This window comes from Lathyrus oleraceus, chromosome 1, assembly GCF_024323335.1.
Source record: "Lathyrus oleraceus cultivar Zhongwan6 chromosome 1, CAAS_Psat_ZW6_1.0, whole genome shotgun sequence".
NCBI classification, from domain to species: domain Eukaryota; kingdom Viridiplantae; phylum Streptophyta; class Magnoliopsida; order Fabales; family Fabaceae; genus Lathyrus; species Lathyrus oleraceus.
This window is the reverse complement of record NC_066579.1, coordinates 27,489,482-27,501,807: the sequence shown is the minus strand read 5'-3', so window position 1 is coordinate 27,501,807 and position 12,326 is coordinate 27,489,482.

Sequence of the window (12,326 nt, the reverse complement as noted above, 5' to 3'; positions counted from 1 at the left end):
ACATAATTGAATGAATGCTTCATCTAGAACTTAAAACCACAAATTGTGAGGAAACCTCCATTGTTCACTTAAATGCTGGATTCTAATAAGTTTTGTTGATTCATGTGATTCATTATTTGTCTTTTATTATTGTGAAATTGTGGAAGCAATTAGAAATGATCAAGGCACTTGTTTTCTTTCGAGCACAACTACATCCAAAAACAACTTACCTGTGAGCAGAGAGAGTATTTGTTAACCCCTTTGAGCCTAAACAGTTGAATCTCGGCTTGAAATAAAGCGAGATCTCAAAAATCTTTTTTTTACAACCCGGAAAATCTTGTTTATTGTTCTTTTGCCGTAAAAAGTTAAGAGCATTCACTTAGGGTGTGGAAGAAATAAGTTGGGGAGAACGAAAAAGAATTGGTAAGTACCACAACTCTTGAAAAAGAAAAGAAAAACCGAGCAAGCATAGAAAAATATATGTATAGAAAATATAGAAAAGAAACATTTGTTTTGTATATTTGATGTGAAAGAAAAGAACAAAAATAAAAAAAAATGAAAATGAGTGCTTGCTTGGAAGAAAAATAGTGAAAATAAAAATTGAGTTGTGGAATATGTGTTGTGAAGGTTTCAAATAAGAAACAAATGAAACAAAGTCGAGTAGTGTGAATAATACTGTGAATGTCTCTTTTGCATCGGCACTTTCGTTTCAATGGCCTTAGAAATGACCCTTGTTTGTTAACCTAACCAAGCTTCAACCGAAAAGCCCTTAGTGATCTTTATGCTTCCACAGTACCATTTTTAATTGTTAGACATTGTATGAATCTATTTGATATCTTCATTATTTGTTAGTGAGTGAGATTAGTCCCGCGGTTGCAAACGCGCAAAATCTTCATTCCTTATTCGAAGAGGAGAGATAGGATGATTCATTCAGAATAGTATTGTTGTAGATAGATAAATATTTTGCATTGCTATTTAAGTTTTAGTTCTTATGTATTATTTTATTCGAACCGTTGGGAACCTGTAGTTGCTGATTTCGCTTGTGTTTGAGCCGTTTATCCAACTTCGGAGAAACCAGTTTCTTAAAGCAAATCCTCTTGTCCTTCAAGAGGCATACTTTGCTTGAGGACAAGCAAGAATCTAGTTGGGGAGAGTTGTTAGATGCCCAAAAGTGCTTATTAGAGCTATCACATGGGGGCATCTTTCACTCTTTTTCCTTGCTAAAACTGTCAAAACCACAATTGTTTTACATGGAATGCATTACATTGATAAACAAGCTTGGTGCCTTTGAGTTGTGTGTTATTGTGCAGGAAAGACATGAACTAATTGAAAATGAAGACACAAGAAAATTGGCAAAGGAACCAAAGAATACAAGCATTTCATCAGCCTGCTCGCTAGGCGAGGCTGTGGCGAAGCATTGGTTCGCTAGGCGAGTTCCAGGAGAACAGCTCCAGTAAATTGTCAAATTAATTCGCTAGGCGAGCTGAAGGCGAAGGTGGTAGCGAGTTCATTCTGTTTTGGTGAAAAACGCAGCTAGCACTCACTCGCTAGGCGAAGCTCCAGCGAGTCCCCAGCGAGCATTCCAGTAGCAAAACCTCTCAACCTCGCTGGGGCGAAGGTTGAAGCGTGTCCTTCGCTAGGCGAACATCACAGTTCAGCAGGCCCTGTTTTCTCTGGGCGCAGGGGCCTTTTGTGCCCATTTTAGACCCTCGCTAGGCGAGCCATTCTGCTCGCCTAGCGAACATGACAGACCAGCTGAGGTCTATAAGTAGCAGGTGCCACTTTTGAGCACCATACCTCATTTTTACCAACTTTTTCCACTTTTGTACTTTCTTCTAGATATTTTTGCAGCATTGTTCTTGGGATCTTTATGCCCTAGTTTTCATTTCTCTTCATCTTAGAACCATCTTCTACAAAAAGAAGGTGGATTCCCATCCAACTTCGATTATCCGACTTGGATGTTGATCAACCTTCTTTCCTTACTTGCCGACCAAGCTACCATGAAAATGAGTAGCTAAGTCATCCATTTGTCAAGGTTAGATGTAGGTGATTACTAGCTTTGTGTGTAAATGTAAGGATCCTCATATGTAAACTCTTTAACGGTAAATATATGATGAAAACTTTGTTTCTATTTAAAACTCTTTGTGTTGGTTTATGATCGAGAGATGTTTACCGACTCTTGACCTAGGTTTTCATCCAAACTTGTTTGTTAGCTAGAGATAGTAACGAATGATTTTGTTCACCATAAGGTTGAACCAAAAGTTGTCATTTTGATAGATTGTGTTCGAGAGAAACAATGGATCAAAATGGCAAAACTCACAATATGTGTTCGAGAGAAACATATTGAGAGGACTTTGTGAAATGATTTATCATCTAAAGGAGTTTATAAGATTGTTGACCGAGCAAATACATGCAAAGTGATCATTGTTGTGACACATGCTGGGACATCTTTGGTTTGCTACCAGTGTGACTACACTCAGGTTTGGATTCATTGAACCCAAGGCCAGACTTGTCTCCTGCCATTTTTCCAGTATGAAGAATTTTTTTCTAAGGTTTTAAATCCATTGTTTAGCATTCTGACATACTTTGTTGTCATCTCATCCAGTTTGGAGTTCAAGAACACTGCTTCAGTCTTAAACTTAGAGATGGTTTCCAAGTGTTCTGCCTTCTCATTCTCCAGTTGTGTTATCACTTTCTTCTGACTTTCCACTTGTTGACACACTTCTTCACTTCTGTGACACAACTTTCTGTAGGTAGAGGCTAACTCATCAAAGGTTACTTCATCATCACTTGAGTCTTCATCAGAACCCCATCTTCCAGTCAATGCAGTCACAAGGTTTGTACACTCTCCCTCTGTTTCACTTTCATCAGACCAAGTAGCAGCAAGACTCTTCTTCTGTTTCTTGAGGTAGGTCCCACATTCAGCTCTAATGTGTCTATACCCATCACCTTCATGGCACTGAACTCCTTTTCCTTGTTTCGGCTGTTCATCAGATCTTGTTCTTCTTCCAGCATCATTGGACCTACTGATGTCAGATGAGATGTTCTTGACATTAGACTTAGACCTTACATCTATCTTCTTCAGAAGTTTGTTGAACTGTCTCCCCAGTAATGTTACATCATTTGCCAGATCTTAATCAGTCTCTTGACCACTTTCTTCCTCTTCAGTGTTTGACATGAAGGCTATGCTTTTGACTTTCTTTTCAGATCCATCACACATTCCCAACTCAAATGTTTGGAAGGATCCAATTAGCTCATCCACTCTCATATTACAAATGTCTTGAGATTCTTCTATGGCTGTCACTTTCATGGCAAATCTCTTGGGAAGTGACCTGAGTATTTTCCTCACTAGTTTTTCATCTGACATCTTCTCACCCAGGGCTCCTGAGGCATTAGCAATTTCAAGGATATTCATATGAAAGTCATGGATATTTTCATCTTCTTTCATCCTCAAATTTTCAAACTTGGTAGTGAGCAACTGCAATCTAGACATTTTCACTCTAGAGGTGCCTTCATGAGTGATTTTGAGAAATTTCAAGCATCTTTAGCCACTTCACAGTTGTTCACCAGTCTAAAGATGTTCTTATCAACCCCACTGAATATAGCATTCAATGCTTTAGAGTTTCCAAGGGTTAGTTCATCCTCCTCCTTGGTCCATTGTTCCTAAGTCTTATTCTCAGTTGTAATTTCTCATTCCTTAGTAATAATTGGATGTTCCCAACCTGTTAGAACAGCCTTCCAAGCCTTATTATCTAAAGATTTCAGGAAGGCTACCATTCGAGGTTTCCAGTAGTCATAGTTAGATCCATCCAGAATTGGTGGTCTGTGAACAGATCCTCCGTCTCTATCCATAGTACCAGAAAGTAACGTCCCTAGATCTCACCCAGAACTAGAGCAGGATGCCTGCTCTAATACCAATTGAAATTCTGGTATCAGATATGAGATTTCGAAGGTAATTTCACGACACTAATATCTGAACTATATAAACAGGATAAAAGATAAAGAACAGTAATGCAAATGACACAAGCAATTGTTAACCCAGTTTGGTGCAAACTCACCTACGTCTGGGGGCTACCAAGCCAGGAAGGAAATCCACTAAACAAAATTAGTTCAAAGACTCTCAGTAAACAACTTCAAGTTACAGTCTTTTCACCTAATCTCTACCCGTGTGACTTCTACCTAAGAACTCTTAGATATGAGATCTTACTCACTCTCCTTCAATCACAACAGTGATGTAAAAACAAGTATTACAATAAAAAGAAGACACTCTTCAAGAAAACATACTTGATCTTGCTTAAAAGCTTCAATCAAGTAGACACACACTCATGCTTCAAAGCTTAGAGTGGACAAATTACAACTCAAAACTCAGTCCAACTCAATCATCTATGGATGAATGAATGGCTCACAATACACACGACCACACAAGACTAAAACCCTTATTCTCTCTCAATATTTCATTCGTTATTTCTTTTATACTAAAACCAGGTATTCCATGCCCTTTTTTATATAAGTGTTTGGCTGGGCTTGGACATTACAAAACCCTAAAACTATTTTCCATTCATATCTTCTCATGACAGTTGATTATATCCTGTTGGAAAATAAGTCAATCTGATTGTAATTACTGATTCAATGGCGCGTTCAATCATCTCATCAATCACACAGAGATTAGCATAAAAAACGCAATCACACAATACATAACATTCAGACTGAATGTTTTGTATACAAATGTCATGACATCGGGTCTGACATCTCAATAAAATCCTGCACATTCACATTTTAAACACCCAGCAGGAACATGTTATCTTATGTCAAGACAACACTTGTGAAAACTTGTGAACACTCTAGGTTTTAACAAAATTGCAGCCAACACATAGAACCAACATTTAGGTTTACCTTTGTCGAATTTTTTCTACAAAGAAAATAATGTGTCGGTGAGGTGTTGGCTTATTGTTGAAAAATACATAAACTCTTTTGCATAATAAGCTTTCCACCATGTGTTAAAAAATTGGGTGAATAGTAAGAGGGTTTAAAAACAAATGGGGTAAGGGTGGGTCTACCATCAACATGTCGAGCTATCCTTTGAATATAATCATCTTCAAAATAGTCGAAGGTGATGAGGCACAACTCACTTTTCTTTTTGAAGAATAGTCGAGGTAGAGTTTGGATGATCCCAAATTGGCGTGATATTGGGTTGGGTTGATAACTAAGTATCATCACATGTTCCTTGGAGGTCCCAAGTCTGGTGGATAGAAGTTTGCGAGTCAATAAGGCTTCCCATATCCTTTTCAATTCGTTCTCTTTTTTGCCAGTGGATGGAGATTGACGTGTAAACCATTCAGGTCCATGTTTTCTTTTAGAGAAAGGGGGCATGGTCGTAGTGAAGTTATAACACTTGGCGAACATTAGGAAATAAGTACAAAAGGGTTCTCGATCTGACCTATTTTTATCAGTGGGGGTTAGAAGGTTCAGTCGAACGTCTTCGATACGTCTGTCGCTAATGGTGGCGTCAGCATCATCTGAATGCTCAACCTTTAGAGAAGTTTCAAACGTGGCATTGAGCCATAAGTAAAGTAGCCTAAATGGTCCAGCCAGTAGTAAATCGTCCTTGGGTTTGAAGTTCCTTAAGGATTCGGTGGCTTCTCCTATAGATTCATATAATGACCTTATGATTAGCTAGCTAAGACAAACATTTTTTCCCTAATTCAAGTGGTTGGCAAGACTCAAATACCTCTTCGCCACCTTAAGCGGTCTATAGCAAAATATGAATTTGGATAACCATAACGCAAGGAATGCAATATGTTATTCAGCAGTAACTTCACTAGTGCCAGTAACATGGCAGTCTTTAATGCACCTACTAAAGCCAACGTAATTGTTGTCGAAATCAATGTTATCTTCGTCGCTCTCGTTAAGGTTAAAGTTTCCACCAGTACTGTTAAGGTCGGTAATGGCCACCATGTCGAAGAGCTTGGGTGTCAACATTTCACCAGAAATTTGAAAGGTGTTTGTCATACTTTCCCAATAGTATAGGGATGCGACCAACATGTTTTGACAGTATGCCAAACCGGTTCTCAACAGTTGGATCAAGTCAAAGATACCTCACTCTTTCCAGATTTCAATTATTTTGGATTATATCTTGTCTAATCAAGAGATGTAATCATCATGTTTTTTGGTTGGGGAGCTGAGCGAAAGGCTCGCAGAGTAGTAGTCAGGTATTCTAGATTCATGGGTCCCTTAATGTTAACTAGAGGTTTTGTCTTATGATAAGCAGAGAAAAATATTTAAGCTTAGTAAGATCTTCATAAGGGTCACACATACGGACCATAAGGGCATGAGTTATTTCAGAAATGGTGTAAGAAATGAGTACCTAAGATTTATAAATATGCAACTTTTCCTCGTAGTTTGGAGTTTCAGGAACGTATTCTTGATTTCCAACTACTGTAGCACAAGGGATCATATTGTCCATGGGGAGTAGACATTTGACCGCCTTAGTGTTCTTTGTTGAAGGAGCCATTGTTGAAAGTTTAAGAAATTTTGAGAAACGTTGGAAGGAGAAAGTTTTTCTGGGTAAGAAGCTGAAGAAGATAGAGGAAAAAAGTTGGAAAATGAAGGAAATGTTATTTATAGTGAGGAATAAAACACTCTCCAGTCTTCACTTTTGTCAAATGGCGCGAAGCCTGTGGCATGTGTCATTCCCCTAGAGGAAGGATCGAAACAAATTGCTACACGTAACTATGCTACCCTACAAAATCAGAGCTATAATGAGTTGTATTATGGGATAGTGGGAAGCGCACATTTTCAAGGTGACGATTGAAAGAAATGTCATAAGGATAGTGACGTAAAACCACTAGGTGAATAGTGTGGAAAGATAAAAAATGCCCTTATCTACTAGGTTATTTGAAAGAGGCCTTTTTGAGGGGGCAATTTGTTAGCTGGGATTTTCGACAAGGATAAAAATCTCAGCAAAAGGAAAATCTATAGGTACATAACTGATGTATGCCAAAAGAAGAATCTTAGGTCGAAGAGATTTGGGACTTAGTCTTTTGAAATATTGTGGGAGCATTTCGATCGCATGGAGTTTCGACAGCTTCAAGAGTGTCGAAGAGGAGGTTATTTGGGCGCGCAGATGCTACATTCAAAGATGAATAACTACCTGTAGATTTCTTTCTAAAGAACACATGGAGAGAGCGCAGAGGCGGGCTGCATGCAATGCTTCACGTGGCAAACACTGAAGATAAGAATGTTAGGAGTAGTTAATTTCGTATTAATATATATAGGAGTACTTTTGTAGAATTCAGAGGTGTTCATTTTACTACATAAATGTCACTTAAAAATCGAAGTACCGGCATCCAAAGAAAAGAGTCATGGCTGAGAGAATGTATGCACAATGAGACACCATTTTTACATTTAATGCAAAGTCTTTAAATTTCACTTTACTTTGCCTTACCAGTTTATTTTCAATTTCGTTCAATTACATTACTTTTATACTTTCAAGTCTGGTTACTTTCGTTACATTTTCTACACTATCGAAGTCTACACCTTTTTTACACTTTCTAAATCACTATTTTGACCAAGTCGAAAATAGTTGTTTACCAAAAGAAAAATACAAAACAAGATTTTTTAGCACTATGTCCTAGGATTCATTGGTCGATTATACAGATAACCTTTAATTAAGAGACTAGCGATTGTTTACCAATTTTTTGCGTACACATGTATCCTGTCACATCAACTTGTAATTTTTAAGTTAATGATATGACATGTTAAATTGATGAATTTCTATTGGATGACAGTGTAAATTATTTATACTGTCAGTGCATACAAATTAAACTCTTAATTTAACTTGTTCAATTAAATATTTGAAAAAAAAAATATTTGAAAAAAAAATTAATAAGAAAAAACCAAAAAATGTAAAAAAAACATTTTTTTATATAATGTAATTAAATGAAATAAATTTGATGATCATGATTTTGTTTTGAATATATGCATTAAATTGTTATGTTTAATTTTATAAAACTAAAGTTGATTTTTTTCATGATGATTCAAATATTTGTTCCAAATTTTTATATATTAATGAGAAAAATTTGTTCAGCATAATTTTATATTTATTAAAGATCAAAATTTACTCTAATACATTTTTATATTCATCATATATATATATATATATATATATATATATATATATATATATATATATATATATATATATATATATATATATATATATATATATATCTGAGATTAATTACTATACACTGTCAGTGTAAAAAGTTTTACACCGTCGGTTCATCACCATCACCCGTTTGTATTACTTTATAGATTTTTAAAATAAAAGTCAAACTTCTTTTAATATCCAACGTTTATAATTAACTGAGGGTGTAAAACCCTTTTACACTGACAGTGTATTTCAATTAATCTCTCTCTCTCTCTCTCTCCTCTCTCTCTCTCTCTCTCTCTCTCTCTCTCTCTCTCTCTCTCTCTCTCTCTCTCTCTCTCTCTCTCTCTCTCTCTCTCTCTTCTCTCTCTCTCTCCTCTCTCTCTCTCTCTCTCTCTCTCTCTCTCTCTCTCTCTCTCTCTCTCTCTCTCTCTCTCTCTCTCTATATATATATATCTATATATATATTATATATATATATATATATATATATATATATATATATATATATATATATATATATATATATATATATATTCAATTTTAAAAATTAGAACTAAAAGAGGAAAGTAGAAAAATAAAACAAATTTCTTTATCACTATGTTAACTATTTTATATTTTATATTCGATTGAACAACTAATATTTATATATTTATTTCAAATTTCAAATTTATAAATAAATAATTTGGAGGCATTGGATTAGTGGCTATGACTCAAGGTATATATATATATATATATATATATATATATATATATTATATATATATATATATATATATATATATATATATATATTATATATATATATATATATATATAATATATTATATATATATATATATATATATATATATATATATATATATATATATATTATATATATATATATATATATATATATATATATATATATTATATATATGATTCATTCATATGATTCATTCATGATATCACAAAAAAGTTGTCCTACATAATGTTGATGCAAAATACAGCTTAATGCAAACAAGTTATTCCAAACCAACTAAAAGTTTTTGTTCTTTACAAAGACAAAATAGAGCACAACATGTGTCTGGCATAATACAGAGACAAAATACAACTTCATATTATCATTACTAATTCAATTTCCCTCATCATCTTCATTGAGTTAAGTCCTTCTGAATTCTTCATCCCAACTTTTCATTATCCTAGCACTTCCACTTACACCTATTGAGGTATCCTCTTCAGGAATTACAAATGGATCTTTTGGATGTTTTCCAAGCCCTGCGATGTCTTTGGTTTTGAGAGTCATAATTCTTTCATTCTTTCTCGTATGAACTGTACCATGCTTGACTTTCTTCCTCTTTGAAATCATACTTTTTACCTATTATGGGAAGTAAAATTTAGTACAATTATCTATATGTGTAAAAGTATGTGAATTTTAAAAATTTGACAATCACACTTACAGGATCACTGTTGTTGGATTCACAACTCCGAAAGGCTTGAATGTTATGGACTTAGCCATTTGGGGTACTTTACCAATGAATGTTCTAACACCGGATAAATTTGAAGGGGTTGTTTTGATAGGGTTACTGTCAATACTTAGAGGATAAATGTCAAGTACGACATCATTGTTGGCTTCATTCATCAATGGTGCTAAAATATCGGGCTTTATCCCAAGGTACCTATTTAAACCAAGTTCTTGATTGTCTGAAGCTTGAGTATCTGGTTCAGTCAGAGCATATAGTTCAGCTTGAGGATCAACTAAAGCTTGAGTATCTTGTGCAATCTGAGCATCTAGGGCAGCATGAGCATCTGGTGCGGTTTTAGCATGTCCCTTACTTGGTCCTACTTTGTTCTAATTACTCAGACCTGCATTATCCTTTAGGTTTTTCTTATCAGTTTCCGTACCTTTTTCTTATCAATCCACTTTACTTTTTTCTAGGCTTGCTTCTATTCACTAAGCACTTACCTCTCTCTTGAAAAATTTAAATTATATGAGCATTATGATAGAATAATTAAAATTAAGAAACTAACCCTTTTCTTTGGTGCATTTTGCACATTACTAGTCTAACTAGCTTGTATAGGTATGCGAGTCGTTGTGTATACTTGTTGAACTAGTACAACTTATTTGTTCTTTTTGCATGTCTTAGTATTATTCATGTACTCCAAACATGTCTTGCACCTAATGGCTAGTATTTGATCTCTTCCATTTGGTTCGGTTTAATTCATCAGGTTTCCTTCTACGAAGCTTTTTTGGCCTCCTTAGTTCATGTTTGAACATTGAAGGAAATATCATAGTATTAGTGGTCTTGGGCCATTTGTTTTGGCCATTTAAATGGGTGATTCATTCATTATAACGTTTTACGTAGGTTGACTTGTAGTAGTAGTAGTTATGAACATAGTCGATGGGATCATCTACTTTCCTATGGATTGCAGAGAATGCATGTCTACATGGTATCCCAACCAACTCCCAAAAGTTATATAAGCATCTGTGATAAGCCAAGACAACAACAAAATTATCTGTAAACATGACATAAGATTAACTTTGTTCACTATCATATGTGATGTATCCCCGGTGTCCATATACCATTGATCACGTGGAGGAGAAATAGACAATGTATGCATAAAAGCATGAATGTCTGTTGGAGCATATTGAGAGGATCCTTGGTGACTGGACTGGAATGGTGCAGTGGTCGCTGAATGAGCCTGATGATTTGGCTTTTTCATAAGAATACCAATTTGATTGTTAGAGTTTCCGGTTATCGGGTACATACATGGCGGAGTGGACCAAGGCTACTGCCATGGTGGAAAACTCCATTGTTGATTATGATGGGATGGGATGGATAAGTCCATTGTTGATGTTGATGTGGGTAGGGTGGTAAACTAAACTATGGATGTTGATAGTGGTCGCCACCACGTCCATTGTTTTGTCTTCTGCCATGGTAGTCACGACCTTACCTCCTCTACCATAATTGTTAATACCTCATAATGACAGTTTGTTATTACATGGTTTTTATGATTATTTATGATAAATTCGATGGAATTTCAAGTTAAATATGATCTAAATATGAATAAAGTGAAGTCGAAGAAACAGAGCAAAGCCAAGAAATTATGAAGAAACAGGCATTTTTCAGCATAATTTACATCTTGACATATGTCTAGTAAATTGATCATATATGAAGTTCCGTAACTCGTTTTGAGATGGTTTTTTTTAAAAATTCAGCTAAAAGGGATATCTAACTTATGGAATAATCATGTGCACAACCGAAAGCATCACGTGCACGATGCGGCGTGTTCAAAAATCATGTGCACGATGGAAAAATCATGTGTGCGATAGGGTTTTTTTGGGGCTTTTTTGGCGTGTTTTGACTAATTTAAAATGGGAAGTTTGGTACTTTTTTAAGGGTTCTGAATTTTACATGTTTTGGCAAGGGTTTGTAACACCATAAGTGATTTTGGAGAGCATTTGAAGCCATTGAATGTCAATTCTTCAAGGTATTTCTTATGAAACCTTCTTATTTGTTTATGGTATTATAATTTGAACTATGAGTAGCTAATTCTCTTTAGGTTAGTGTAATACCTCAAAATTTGTCCCCCTCATTCATGCATTCATTTTTAGGTCATTTAACATTTCATATTGCATTTCATCATGTCAATCAAAATTAGATCCAAGAAACTTGAATATCATCCAAGACACTTTGTGGGTCCTATTTGGGTGATCAGTCAACACAAGAGAATGGCTTGAGATACTTCCAACATGTTCAAATGGGGTCTATTCATCAGTCAAAACGTTAATCTTGAAGGAGCAGAAGTTTGTTCATGAGCTGTCATGCTCGCTAGGCGAGCAAAATGGGTCGCCTAGCGAGTCCCAAGAAAAGCCACCAGAATCGCCTACGCTCAGAGGAATTTCTTGAACTGTCATGCTCGCTAGGCGAATCCCACGCGTTTTGAAAAAAATAATAATAATAATAATATAAAAAAAAACAAAAAAAAAAACAAAATAATAATAATAATAATAATAATAAATAAATAATATATATATATATATATATATATATATATATATATATATATATATATATATATATATATATATATAACAGAAAAATCTTAGACTTGGACCTCTCTCATTTGAGCCCACAAAGCAACGAAAATCAGGTTATAAATTCTGAAATTTCAGTAAAGGAAAAAGAAAGAGAGAAAGGGAGAATTGGTGAAA